This window comes from Spea bombifrons, chromosome 2, assembly GCF_027358695.1.
Source record: "Spea bombifrons isolate aSpeBom1 chromosome 2, aSpeBom1.2.pri, whole genome shotgun sequence".
Classification (NCBI taxonomy): domain Eukaryota; kingdom Metazoa; phylum Chordata; class Amphibia; order Anura; family Pelobatidae; genus Spea; species Spea bombifrons.
In genome coordinates this window covers 20,998,041-21,012,649 of record NC_071088.1, presented here as the reverse complement: position 1 = coordinate 21,012,649, position 14,609 = coordinate 20,998,041, and the positions used below count along the sequence as shown (strand labels likewise).

The window sequence follows — 14,609 nt, the reverse complement described above, 5'->3', positions numbered from 1 at the left end:
ATTCAGTCAGAACAATCAGTAGTCAATTTATTCTCCGAAATACCTTAATCAACCTTGTGTGCTAGGACTGTAAAATCCTACTTTAATCTTAATAAAACAGCATTAAACTGCGCAATGGATTTCCTGTGTTTTGAAGAATATGGATCTCGGATCAATAGTTCACGCTAGAAAAGCTTATAGCTGTTAAGGTTTATTATTATGCGCTACAGAAATGCACAGCTTTGATAAGTCTCATACTAGCAGCATTTTTAATAATAAAAGGCTGACACTGAAATAAGTGTGATTTTTTTTTATTCTCTTCAAGTGTCAATTTAGCACTAAAAATATTACGCCCCATAGAATTAAGGCAACTGCTGCCTCCCGAAACTGCTGGGCAACAGAAGTGGGCAAGCAGACCAAACGCAAAGACAGACGCCACACGAACCCTGATTGAGTAATCACATCAAGACAATAGTATAGGACAGTGATAGCAAATGTTTTTGTGCCCAATTTTCAAAATGAAACCAAGTTGCAGGCCCCAAAGTGCCAACACTGCATGTTGGTGCCAATCCCTGGGGTAGTGTAGCGTTTTCACCGTCCAGAAACAAAGTATTCATATCATACACAGATTCTGTTGATCAATGCAGTAATCTGAATAATCTACGTTATGTAGAACCCTTATTTTCTAGTATTTTAAGAAAAGAGCCGGGAAAAATAAAATAAAACCTTTTTTCTTGCTTAAGCATGATCAGTGTCAATATATGAAACATGACCAAGTATTATTACCTATAGGGTTTTAAGTGCATTTGAAAAGCGATGTGTTTACGGTATTGGGCTTAATACATATTTTGAAGAATAGACAGTTATATCAAGCCATTCACAAGCTATGCTTACTATTTTTTCACTATATAACTACAGACTTCATCTATGTTTATTTATACTTTCATGCATACATTTTTATAGTATACAAGTATAAAATGCAGTCATTGCCCCCCACGGTCCCAACATATAAAGTTTGAGAGCAAACGTGAAATAATCCAAAATCATGTATACATTTTTGCCATCTTCAAATATTAGCATACAAGATTCATTAATGAGTAAAGGTGACAGATTCATACCTAGGACGGCAAAGGAAATTAGTCAAAGCACTCTGTACTCTGCGTACGGTTTCTTTTACAGCTGGCTGAAGATATGAGTGGCTGTAATGGCTAATTTTGACTCAAGATGGCCTTGGGTACCAACTCCTTAAATTGGTATAGAAGCTCTAAATTAAGTTTAGTAAAAAGGCTGAAGTGGTTATTAGGTCAGGTAGGCATAGATGGCAATGTCGTTTTTGTACTGGCGCATGGAAATAGCGCCCAACTTGGATGCGATTTTTAATGAGCCAAGAAACGCCACACAACGTATTTTAGGAAGAAGGGCAAAGGCGCATCACGATGCAAGAACCAAGACTAAATCCAGCGCGGTGACAATTAGGGTGTATTTTTTCTTTGTGACACATTAAATACAATGCTGTCACTTAGTTGGCTAAAACATGTCTTTATAATTAAGAATCTTGTAAATGTTCACACAAGCAAGTTAACAACTACCTTACATTCCACGGTAACATCAAAAATAAAGATAAACTGTCTGTGGCTGCAATAGAATTAGGTTTAAGACGTGCCTTTGGTTTGGGGCAATTCATCAAGGTTACCATCGTTTGCACGGTCATCGCTGTGGATAGCGATTTAGGTAAAACCCAAGGGCAAAACCATCAGAAAGGTTTTTAAAATCTTTAAGTGACGGAAACGTAACTGTGCTTTTATTTTTAAATAAAGTTCCCGATGCTGGCCCTGTATCCTTAACATAAACCGAATTTACTTAAGGGTAAGCCCCACAATAGTTAATGTTCCAATTGTTTAAAATGCTTTTAATTTTCAAACCACCAGCAGAGGTAATAATCCACAAAAAAAAAATCCTTCTGTAGCCATAGACAAATTAAGCAAAAGAAAACTGTGTGATGCACAGAAGTGGAGACGCACTGTAGGTCAGCCTATGAAGCAGCTGTCCGTTCTTGGTTGAGCGCTTCATTCATTTGGGGATTTCTTGGGTTACCAAATGTAAAGGTGAATCCATAGATGGATCGCCTTACTCCCTTGTGCCTGCAGGGATACCAACTGTGCCTCAACGATGAGGCCAAAACATGTCTGGGGTTTGTTTGCTCCCACATGAAGGGGACATTTTTGATTCTGGACTGCCTTCTGGGTAGCATCAGACTCATACGATTGAGATTCTTCCTCCGTAACAGAACAAGACAGCCAAACCTGAGATACTCCCAAGCAGGGTCACACCATAGAACATGCTATGAAGTGGCTGCCCGTTCTTGGTTGAGTGCCTCACGTTTGTTTTGCATAAGTGGGAAAGTAAAGACTATCTTAATAAAAAGAAAAAACTGTTCTTGAGTGTAAATATTGGAGTTACTAGCCACAGTCAGGAGGAATAGCTTACCTTTTAGAGCCTTGTCTCCTTGAACAGAGAGACACTGGGCGCTGCAAAGCCAGGATGGCACCACAATACAAATAAAAATCGGTGCAAATTGTCAAACCCTACAGAAACTGTCCTTTAGCCAGACCTGAACATGTTGTAAAACTCCCCTGTTAGGAGTGCAATCACCTGCACACAGGCTGGGGGCTTTCACATGCTCTTCACCTACTTTCCCCTTGAGGCTGGGCACAGCAAAGCTACACAAACCTCAGAAAGGTATTATACATAAAATTTTACTTTGGCGCTTGAACAAATAAGTTACACACATATATAGATATGCATTTATAATATTGACCTTCCAGAGCCTTGTATAGATGAGCAACCTTACAAAACAAGAAGCTCAAGTGGCAGCGCAATCATGAAAAAAAAATTCCCCAAACCTGAAATGACCAGGATACTTTGTAAAGTAACCATTTACAGATACTTATTCTGAGCTAACCTGTTGTCTGCTTGACCTGAGCTGATTTAGTTAACAAACAGACCTGTACATGACATCCAGAGGATTAAACTGATTGAGATGCAATTTGCTTAGCAACCATTCATTAGACTGGGTTCAGAAACAGGCCAGCAATCATATCCACCTCCTTATCTGCCCTTCGAGGAGATAAGTCACCAACAAGGCCTTTAGCTTCTAGTTCAGCCATAAAAGTAACAACTACCTTCAGGTCTAAAATTTTGTATTACCCACAAACGTGCGTTTGTAGCAAACTACCTTTGGGGGATCAAGGAAACGCAATGGGTTATTACTTAAAAGTAAGGAACTGTGCATGCAATCTGATCCTTGCCATAAAACAGTTTTGGGATGTCTTGGATAGTCTCAGGGTTAACATACAGTTATTAAGGGTTGATGTTCTCCACTCCTAAATCAGTACCTCAGAAAGGCCAGCTATGTCAGTGAACTGAATAAACTGGGTATATGTAGATGCTTGGCATTAGAGGAAAATAAATTAATAATTTGTCAGAAGGCCTTATTCAACTAAGTGTTCTTATTAGAGGTGGGAATACAAATTTAACTCCCTCTTTAATATGGTCCGTCAAGTGGAGCTAGTACTCTTAACACTTCCACTCCCATATATTTCAAGCAACTGGTCAAGCAGTTAAAGAAGCCAACACACACAATGCTAATTTCCATTTCAATGTCATTACAGGGGCCATCTTAAACACAACACATGCATTCAACTATCACCGCTTTGAGCTCTAGATGGGTTAAAAGGTTAAGAAAGCCTTTCTTCTTAACAGACTTCTATGACCAAGCACTGCTCCTTTAAAATGCAAAATATAAGATCGATGGACCAATCTACTAGTAACCTGGTTATCAAACAGCCACCTGCCACCAAAATTTAAGTTCCCGCTGTATTAACAGTTCTGTATTTCGCACACCGTATGCAAGGTAAACCAGAAACCGGTCAACTGCTTCTCAGTTTCTACTGGGACTTTGCAGTCTTAAAGTAGATCTTGAAATGATTTTATATATAAACATTGTTTTAACATTTCCTACGGACGTGGCGTACAGAAGTGACAGCTTTAATGTTATATGCAAGTGTTTCTACATGTTTATGAAAAGACAATGGATTTCAGAACTTACTGAACATCCACACCAGCCACTTCATGTATACATCCTATAGCCCATAAAACACATAGAAGTTAACACCTATTTTACCCAGACACAGCTTTATTGTATATTTCCTTTTTGTCTGTAAAACCAAAGCACATCCAGGCCACTTGACTAATGAGGACTGGAACTCGCCATGCTACAATGTAGATAACGGCTAGGAATTTGCGTGATAAAATCTGGTAGTATCAAGTCAAACAAATACACAATATGGCTGCGGCATCTGGAATCAAGACACATGAACCAACCCCACAGACCATAGAGCGTCTGGTGCCCTAGTACAAGGCTGTTGTGATTAGGAAACCCCTCTTTCTAGAAGATTTAAAATTGGTTTATTCTCTCAAGAGCTCAAAGGAGACTTGTGGTTTCTGCTACCTAACTTCACCATTCATTATAAAGGGTCAACAACAGCAACTTTCTCCAGCAAGAAATGGCTGAGCTGGCCCTGTATAATAATGGGAGAGAAGAACAAAAAAAAACTATGGCTTAATCATATATTATAGAGGGCCAGCCAGACGGCCTTCATAATGGATAGCGAAGAAAAGGGTTTGAAACAACGGTCCCTTTAGAGAACAGACATTGGAGTGGAGGCGCAAGAACATATCCTAAACATTCTTAGTGGTAAAAGTCACTCATGTAAACAGCTGCAATCTTTTATAAATGATAGATTGGAGATGGAAGACATGAGGCAGCTTGAGGAAAAATGGTCTAGTTATATGACGGCATGGCAATCCTCAACTGTAACAAAATGAATGACTCGCCAAAGGAAACTTGGTATAACACAATTAAGTTCACCGTTATTGCCCTATCGCAACAAATTCGTTCATTAGGCATTTTATTTTCTCCAACAGTGCACTCCTGTCACCGGGATCAATGAATCACTCATTAGCAGTCTAAAAGTTCACTAACACAGGAAACCACACAAAAAAAGTGTAAATATATATATATATATATATATATATATATATATATATATATATATATATATATATATATATATATATTCTGAAACAAACACCTGGAAAACAGACAGTTTCTAAACAAGCTACTACTTACTGCAAATATGTGGTTTATCTGTAAATTCTAGAAAAACAACTCAGGTAACGCTAAAAACAGAACAAAAGACTGCACCAGCATATTGATTTTATTGCCATAATTAGCCTCCAGTTACAACGGCCTCAGAGGGATACATCCGACTTGCCGAGTAACCTTAAAATTCCTTTTAATATCCTCCAAAAAGGTCTCCTAATAATTGACATTCAGCCTTTCTGCAGTGCGCGGGGTGAATTAGCAATGCTATTTGCTAATCACCGGAAGATAAACTTCTTCCACATATCTAGTTAGCTAAAAGTTGCTGCAACTGGGCATTTCTATCATAGCAACCCAATTAGCATGCAAGCACCAGCTGGCTGAGAGATGCCAATTTTAGATCTTTATGTTTAAAAGCTAATTAGCTTTCTACCCTCCATTTATATAAAAAAAAACTGGCACTGACCTAATTTAAGAGTAGAAATACAAATAGCTGGATCTATGGTTATTAAAAATATATATAATGGTAATTAGCTGGGAATGTATTGTGAGAACATGAGCAGCAAAGCAAAAAAGTGGTTTGGGAGACATTTATAGTTTAATGGCACCAAAATCAGATATTAAATTTGCAACTTTGTCATAAACTTAGCAATGTATTAATCATGCGGCAGTTTCCGTGGAAACCAAAGAACTGGCATTGCTGATTGCCTTACATGAAGAACTATGCGCCAGAATTGCACACTAAACACCTGGATAGGGTGCAAACTGCTGTATGCATGAACAGGCCTTACAGACAGCACAATTTGGGGTTTAATCAACAGATAAAAGGAATTAGACAATAAATGGGGCAGTTCACAGAACTCATTGCTGCAGCAAGAATCACAGGGGATTATTTGGAGAATTTCGTGGAATCGTACCGACCCAAATAAATCCACAAGCCAAAGAATAACTCAACTGATGCCGGTTAGCGGATACTAAAAATGTGCATTAGTGTTAATAGTACACCCCTGACGTTTGGAGCTCAAAAATATTATTAGACCGAGTGGATTTGTATGTACGCCAGTAGGATAAATTGTATCAATTACTACTGGCAGCTACCCAACAGTTAATTACATGATATATGCCATGAATCAGCCTTTTAAGTACACAAACCGAAGCTAAAGTTTGTTGTGAGCAGTGCGGTTCTAAAGCAGCACACGGTTTATGGTATTTCACAGGCTAGAGTCACAGGTTTTATAAATCCTAGTCACCCTTCAAGCGAAGACAACCTAAATATATGAAAAGAGAAGCCACGGGATAAACTCTTCGTGAAAATGCTCGCTGAGTCCCCAGGCATAGACACCTTCCCACAGAGCCTTAACAGAGAAACCATTTGCACTCTGTACGCATCAATCAGCGGCGGCTCAGGCCCCATCTTTCAGCACATGGCAGAGAACGCGCCGCACAAGCTTTGCCATGGGGGTCCCACTTACATGCGTCAGGCATTTGGCACAAAAACCTGTCTGAATCTCCTCGACCCAGGCTGAAATGTCTACAACTGCATGAAGACTTGGGAGAAAAAATAAAGAAATTGATTTGCTGCCAAGAATAACTGTCGAATATGACAAATTTTACAATTTTCTTCTATGAAGTGGTTCTCAAACTGCACATATGTCTGCCACTATGTTTTGCTTTGAAGACAGCACTACTAAACACTATCAGTGAATTAAGCAGAGGGAGGAAGGGGCACTAACAGCAAACTCATCCATGCTAGAGGGCAATCATTACAATACCCTCAAGGAGCAGATGATGTCTGGTGATAACAGGGTGGTTGCTCCACAAGGAAGTCATGCGATGAGAGGCAAGGAGTACAGGGCCCCTGCTGCAATGTGAAGCCGCTTGGGCCAGGTCTTCCTTCCAGCAGAGGTGAGGTCAGATGACCGGGTTGGGTCTGAAATTCCATCTCAACAGTAATGGATCAGATTCACATCAGCAAAAAAAAATTCACGGCATCAGATCGGTGTCGGAGCCACCCATAGATTAACGGGGAATAATCAAGTCACGACCTCAACGAGATGACCGATTTCTAACTACAATCCGCACCCCTGCAGCCCCCACCAGCCCTTACCAAACAATTCCTATGGTGAGAACACGATTAATGGATGCACCACCGATCACCAGAAACGGAGCTGCAGCTGCCGGTCAACGGGATGCGGGCGCCCGCATATTATGTGCGGCGGCCCGGCCCTGCCCGTCCTCCCCGGCTGTTCGATCTCTAAGCCCCGTCGTGGTGCTGACGGCTGCTGCATGGGGGCTCAGCTCAGCATCCAGGTTCTTTCTTATCCTCTTTGCAAACTCAGCTAGCAGCAGCCTGAGCCTCCCCCTATGCCAGCAGCCGGAAGTAGGGCCCTCCCTCCCCTCCATGATAGACACGCACAGTTAGCCAATCCTCAGTCACCAGGCCACCGGGGCAACCAACCGCCACCACTAGACGCGACCCGAGATGCACAGGATTGGCCCCCTGTGGCAGCGGATGCGGGTCGTGACGTCACCTCTTTGTTACCCGCTACACCAGGCTGGCCATTTAAAGCCTGCGGATGGAGCTCGGGAGGGCCTTGCGGCTAGATACAGTAAGCGTGCTGGGCCCCTGCACCTTGCCCTGCACACACGGCACCCCCCACGCGAATTAACCTCACTGCGACTGAATAAAGGTCACCAGGCTGGCTTCTCTTATGGGGATATCATACGGCAGCACTGTGTCCAAACGGAATGCACAGATTGCCGAACCGCCTGCGAACTCATCACAACTATTTCATGTACCAGAATAGCAAGCGATCACCAGAGGACTAAGCGCAGGACAGACAGCTTCTGGCAAACCCCCGGGCCACGCCCCCTCAAGGATGGCCGAGCATCATGTGAGTCCGTCTACAGCAGGTGGATTTCAATCATCGTGCTCTGCGGGCCAGCGAGGCGGCCTTTATAAATACTTTACACGCGCGATAAATAAAGCCATTTGTTACCCTGGCAAAAGGAGATCTTCACCCACGAACGAAGTGACAAACACTGGGGTCTATTCATTAAAGGGGCATTATGTTTCGGCTCCTTGACATCACTATAGTCAGCAAGGTCCAATGCCAGTGCGCTTCTGCTGCAGGAAGGCTTGGCTGGCCCTGTGTAAAGTATAGTTAGTGGGATTTCTTGGTTATTGAATCATACATTATACCGGGCCAGCTCAGCCCTTTAGGTAGAAGCTTGCAATAATCATAGTGTATAAACCCCAAAGAGTGGCTTGAGGTTTGTTCACACAAATACATCATAAACATGGCGCAGCTATCACAAAGAGCCAACAGATGAACGAATCAAGCCAAGGAAAGCCTGCATTCACATTTAAAAAATGATGTATTCTGAACCAGCAGAAACATTTCTACAAAGAACCGTATCAAGGAAACGCCCCCGTCACAGTTTACATCCATGTAATAAAGGGGGTGCTTCACCTACTGTTTGGCGATTCCCAAACCCATTCCAGAAATATTTTAATCAAGTCAAATTGCTGCATTCATAATTTGTCCTGGGAACATTTGTCATGTGACACAATAACAGGCACTGATAGGGTGTTGCCACAGAAACTGCAAATGCTTCTTAAAATGTCCTGTTTTTAATGGTATTAAACCTTCAGAGGAGAACATAACAACATGATAGATCTGGGGATAAAACCATCAATATTCTGCCCTGAAATCCTCTCCCCATTATAAAAGCTACCAAAACTAGATGGCGACCAAAGGAAAAGTCATCTAACAAAAGAGAAGAACTAGCGTCATCAGGAGGAATAAGAACACAAGGGACAAGAAGACAGCTGTACCTAGTAGCATTCAAGGGGTATTCCTCAAAGTTACATCTGTTCTACAAACACCATTTGGCCTATTTTGTATCGTAAAAGCTAAAACGTGACATTTGGGAAAGAAACAGCCCCATATAAGTTGTTTTCAATAAAAGTAGAGGGTGGATGTTACCATTTGCCCGTTTAGACGGACTGGCCCTTAGTTCCCGGGAGTTTGGTTATTCTCTGTGTCTCCATTGTGGAGAACGAATGTGGGGAATAAGCCACATGCCAGTAAAAACCCAACTGCTTCTTCAGTTAAATTTGCATTTGTACAACACTTCCCCCGACACAGTGGTTAATACAGGACACGGGGGTCCCCATTCCCTAAATACATCACTGCGTTGGACACTCATCTACATTTTGGGTTTGAGGACACTCAAACGAATGTCTACTCATCATAAGGGGGTATTTGCTGAAGGCTGTATACAGACTTTTAGTTTCTCCAATCCTAACTGAAACCACAGCAATCTTTGGTTGTCTAACACAGCGCTGTCCGGCTATATATTAAGGAAGCTTCCATATAACAGAAAATCAATGATGTTATGCCATAGAGCACAGGAGAGTTAAGATCATAAAATATATACATAGATGTACACACTGTATGTAAATGTCTGGTTATAGTCCATGGTCATACCATAAAAAGAGATGTCCTTTTTAGATCTAAAATGGTAACATACGTGGCAATTAATCCTTTGAATTATGTAGCCAACAGGCCATCAGGTGTTTCTTAGAGCAACAGTCCTGCCAAAGATGTGTTCCCAAATTCACGAAAATATAGTATACAACATTTTTCAATAATTTGGAGTTTGTTATAGATTTGCTACCTTCTGTGTTGCAGGGCTTGTCTTGCTACGTCATGTGCCTTAAAAGGTAACATTTCTATTTGAGTACAGAGGTGGTTAAAGAAAATCTCTACTCATGTGAGATTAAGTAAATAAGCAGCCCCATCGGTATTCCTGGATGAAACAGACGTTGGAGAGATCACAACCTATGCGAGGCGGTCCCAGTTTGTTGTAGAATTGGGAGATTTTGCTGCTATTTTTAAACTGCACACATGATTTAATTATCGGCCGATATTCTCATTCATTAGTAATGCAGGGGGTAATTATTTTTAAACTTCACCTATATGAGAAGTGTTACAGAAAATCCATCAATTGGGAACAGATGAGAGAAATAGAGCCCCCCCACCGCGTGAGGAGTAAGAAGGCCCCGGGTACACCATTGCAAGGTTCAGCAAGCGCACACGAGACTGACCTGCCCCTAAAACTGCATGTTTACACAGACATTAATGGAGTTCTTGAAAGGCCTTCACAGACAATCCCTTAATATAGTGTGGCTTTGTTTAGTTGCAAGAAAAATGATTTTCGGGAAAAGTGACCAGCCCATTTCTAAAATACAGATAAATAGAAGCCTCAAAACTCCGTTTTCTAGCATCTATTTATACAGCCGTTTGTTTACAAGAGGGCTGTATACTAAAAGCTCCTAGGAAAGATGGCAGACTTTACAGGCCATATTTATATATTTATTTACATATAACTTAGCTGCGCAGGTTTTAAGAGCCCCAGAATTACAGAAATTGGGTCAGATACATGATGCTGCTCAGAGATTTTATAATCACAAGAAATATTCTCATATCAGTAATTTTATAACCAAATACTGTTTAACTTAAGGGCAATTTTTTTATTATTATTTATTTTTAAATGTGCCACTTGGAAATGACATTCGACAAGCGATGTATTCGGTTAATCCGGCGCAGGACGCAGAATACGCAGCCCATAAAATGAGGCAAGGGGTAGCAAAATACCGTGATTGATCTCCATTTGCAGCAAGAACTGCAGGCTTACAAGGACAATGGGGCAGCCATTTAACATCATAACGCACATTACTTGTCATTAACCGATTAGCTGCGCAAGTATTTCAGATTTAAAGGGGATTGCATTTGTAAACGCATTGCCACCAAGCTTTATACATGTTGAAATAAAAATATACATCTAAAACGCCACTGTAAAGGATTTGAAGGGATCTCATTCAATATATACCGGTACATCCATACAATGATTATACTATATTATGAAGTGGTAAGGGGGAAGAAAATCCCTATGGTAATTGGATACAATAGGTCACAAGCTGCTGTGAAATTCACACACACACCACAGCTGGGAAGTACAGTAGCCCTTTCACATTCCAAATCACTGCGCCATTCAGGACTACAATAGCGAGCAAGAAATTGTATGACAGCCACAGCTGGCAGAGGCAAAAAAGTATATGCGTTTCAGACTGAAAAAACAGCTGACACAGATAAGGAAATATGTTATTAAACATCTGCCAGAGCAAAGCGATCGGAAAATACAAGGAGGAAAAGACTCCTACATCCCTTACACTGGTTCAGAGAAACAATTACCATAGAGAAGGAATTCAGGAACAATCGCTGAAAATAGTTTAACGTCTTAGTACAAAAGTGAGTAAAACAGGTGTATAATTGAAGGTGCTGTTCCACTGAAGGTGCAAAACATCCATAGCACTCTCTTGTAAGTTAAGAAAATAAACCTTAGCATGTTTGTCACTGCACTCATATAAATGGGGGTTCATACAACAAAATGACCCTCCGCTTGTATAGTTTCATTGCTTTATGATTTGCCACTCTCCAAATCCTAAATTTTTCTGTATAGTACAAACATATATAATGATGTTTAAGGAGCACAATGGGCCATTTACGTATTCGAAGCCCACTCAGTGAGTGTATCACGGAGGCCGTTCTCTTTCTATGACTATCCCTATACACCCATGGAGTTACCCTTCCTATTTCTTTAGTTACCGCTGCTCTTTGAAAGCCAAGTAGTTCTGGCTGCCTTTGTAATTGTGGAAGAAGAAAGGAGAGGATTTCAGGACAGCGTTTTGAATAACATGCTACTTACGCCACAGATCCCCGTGGGAACAATTTTCCTTATTTTTAACCCAAATTTCTCGACAATTATACTGACTGTAAAAACACAACCATGAGTAGTTAACTCCCTGTTTTCATACATCGATAGGTGCAATTTGGGGAATGTCTGCAGCCCTGGGCTCTAGTATTAAGTTTAAATCTCTGTAGGTGACGCTGTGCCTTTAAAATGAAAAAAGTGCCACTTTACGATTACAGAGCAGGAATGCATATGAATTAGTACAAAATAAATAAAAAGGGCTTGTATTTTCTCATGAAGCTTCTTGTTCAAAGCCATCGTTATATTTAAACAGAGACTTAATTGTTTCATTAAATCAACATCTTTAGACTTCACGTCTTAGATATGTTGCATCTAGTGTTTACATTCCGGAGGCAAGCCAAATAAAGTTTAGCCCTTTCTTTAGAACACCTTCAATAACTGGGGTTTTACAAGTGATGGGTGCAACTCAAGGACCCCGTCAGTCAGTTCCTGACTTTGGGTCTCAAGCAGCCTGAGATCCAGAACGTAATACAGGTCTACCCTTTACAAAGAGCCGTCCACCAACTCCCAATAAAATAAGCAGATCGACAAACATCTGTTCTATTGGCTAGTCAAAAAACATTACATGCATTCATGACAATAAGGTTCCTCCATGCAATGTGTAACCTATGCCGAAAGTTATCTTACCCTCTAACTCCGTACAGCTTGGATGTAGAATTTTATTCATGCAAACTCACACGTTTTAATCATGTTCAATAAATATTCAGATTGAGCCAGTTAAATACTTCTCTGTAAATGAATAATTGAAACATGATATCCATGGAACTCTGACACTACATTGTAAACGCACTCCAGATCATAAATTCACATAACCATGCTTTAATTATAGGTGACCTGCAGTTACAGTTACAGTTTATGAATTTTGTTTATCAGTCGAAATGCTTTAGAGATCGCTAGTTTAGAAGTTAATCTTATGGATCCACTGTAACAAAGGTTGCCTGAATCTATATACGTCTCTATTCTATAAAGCTATGTAATAGCGTTTACAGAACTAAGTACGTAATATACGGTAATAGTCTATTAGAATTCTATATTCTATTGTTATTATCGAGTTATATATTCTGTGATGGCCAAAATTCCAGGAGTCGACCGCAGCTCTTAATATTTTACTGCCGTCACCTATTTTTAATGAATATACTCATTCCCATCTCTTAATTTCTAAATGTGTAAGGTGCATTGCTATTCATTGCACCATCATATGCTGAACGCTTAGGCACTTAAATCATAAGCCAAAAAACTGGTAGCGTAATTTGGGGGATTGTAAAGTCTCAAACCCAGTGCTATAAAACAGAGGGATTACCTATTGTCAGTAAATAGTTTTCTTGCATGAAACGCAGGACATGCTCAGACCTACACAATGCATCATGCTAACACGAAAAGATGGAGTATTTTCACTTCTCTGTATACCCGTGTTTGGAGAACGTACCCGGGTGACTTGGCACACCTTGGATACACTACAGACCACACAATTAAACTACATGGTCTGATTGAGAATCTCATGCACAAGCTACAGTTACCAGGCAGTATACTCGAGGGGACCCATTCTGTTGCCACTACACAGAAAGACCTATTTTATCTCCAATTTCTCATTAGTATTTTCAGAGCGTCACAAAGGCTACTTGATCCTTTGACCTCCCAAACGAATGACTATGAAACGTCGTAACCCCCTTTACAATATAATAGTCATGTGACTATTTCTAGTCACAAGGTCAGTATTACGGCTGGTTAAGGTGGCCACAAGATTTTTTTCCGCCAGATTGCCAGGAAGATTATAAACTGGTTTGAGCAGCGCTCTCCTTACACTTGTTTGTGGTGAGACCAAGTTGTTAAGTGATGCACTACTCCTGTTCACCCATTGTACAGCGCTACAGAATATGATGGCGCTATATAAATCAATAGCTAACCACAGGTGGACTCTGCTACTTCACAATACTGTCTGTTGGACACGTCCTCGCCAAATTATCTTTATTTAAACCTTTAGGCCCGACCCTACTCAGGGGAAGCCAGGGCTCTGTCTCCATTATATGTCACAAATACCCGGCACTCCAGCCGTGGTATCCTGTATCGTTAAGGGTTCTAACGCGAATTCCGTAAAACCCGAGAATCTCGCTGACTAATTTCACACCCACTGGTATAGGCCTTTTATTTGTGAATAAACGGACCTTACAAGCAATGGAGGTCTCTGGTAAAACGTGGCCGGTCTTTATCTAAAACAGCTGCCTCGCTACCCCGCGTTGATATGAGAATAACCCCGGCCCCCAGCACAGTACTTACTGTCGCTGGAAGAAAACCATGTCTCCAGACCACCGACTCTCCCCTCCTTCCCTTCTGTTGAACGTTTCACCGAAAGTGCGGACCTCTAGCCGCCTACATCCGGGAACTGCCCGAGCGAGGGGTCCTTCCTCCAGGACAGAGCTGTTCGTAGCGCTGCCTGAACTCACAGCGGCGTACGGGAGCTGCAGCCAATGTGATGCTAGATGTGGAGTGGGCGTGGCTCTGCTACCGCTCTCTATAAGATTTAAAGGGAAGAAAGCGACCTCTGAGGTTTAAAAGTGTTTACCTCTCTGCATCCAAATATGCTGCTCTAACACGGATCTAAATGTATGCAGCTGATCCTGGCTCCATA

At 41.2% G+C, this 14,609-nt stretch overlaps 1 protein-coding gene across 2 annotated transcripts in view; it reads right to left on the bottom strand.

Annotated features, from left to right (window-relative positions):
* FAM222B (family with sequence similarity 222 member B) overlaps window positions 1-14,376 on the bottom strand; it is a 28,419-nt gene extending 14,043 nt beyond the window's left edge. The window contains exon 1 of one of the 2 annotated variants that reach the window (XM_053457060.1): window positions 14,258-14,376. The gene's annotated coding sequence lies outside the window, so the exon portion shown is untranslated. Of the gene's footprint in view, window positions 1-7,250; window positions 7,889-14,257 lie in introns of those variants that run through there. The other variant, XM_053457059.1, reaches the window with a different exon arrangement.
* Between the last annotated feature and the right edge of the window lie 233 nt (window positions 14,377-14,609).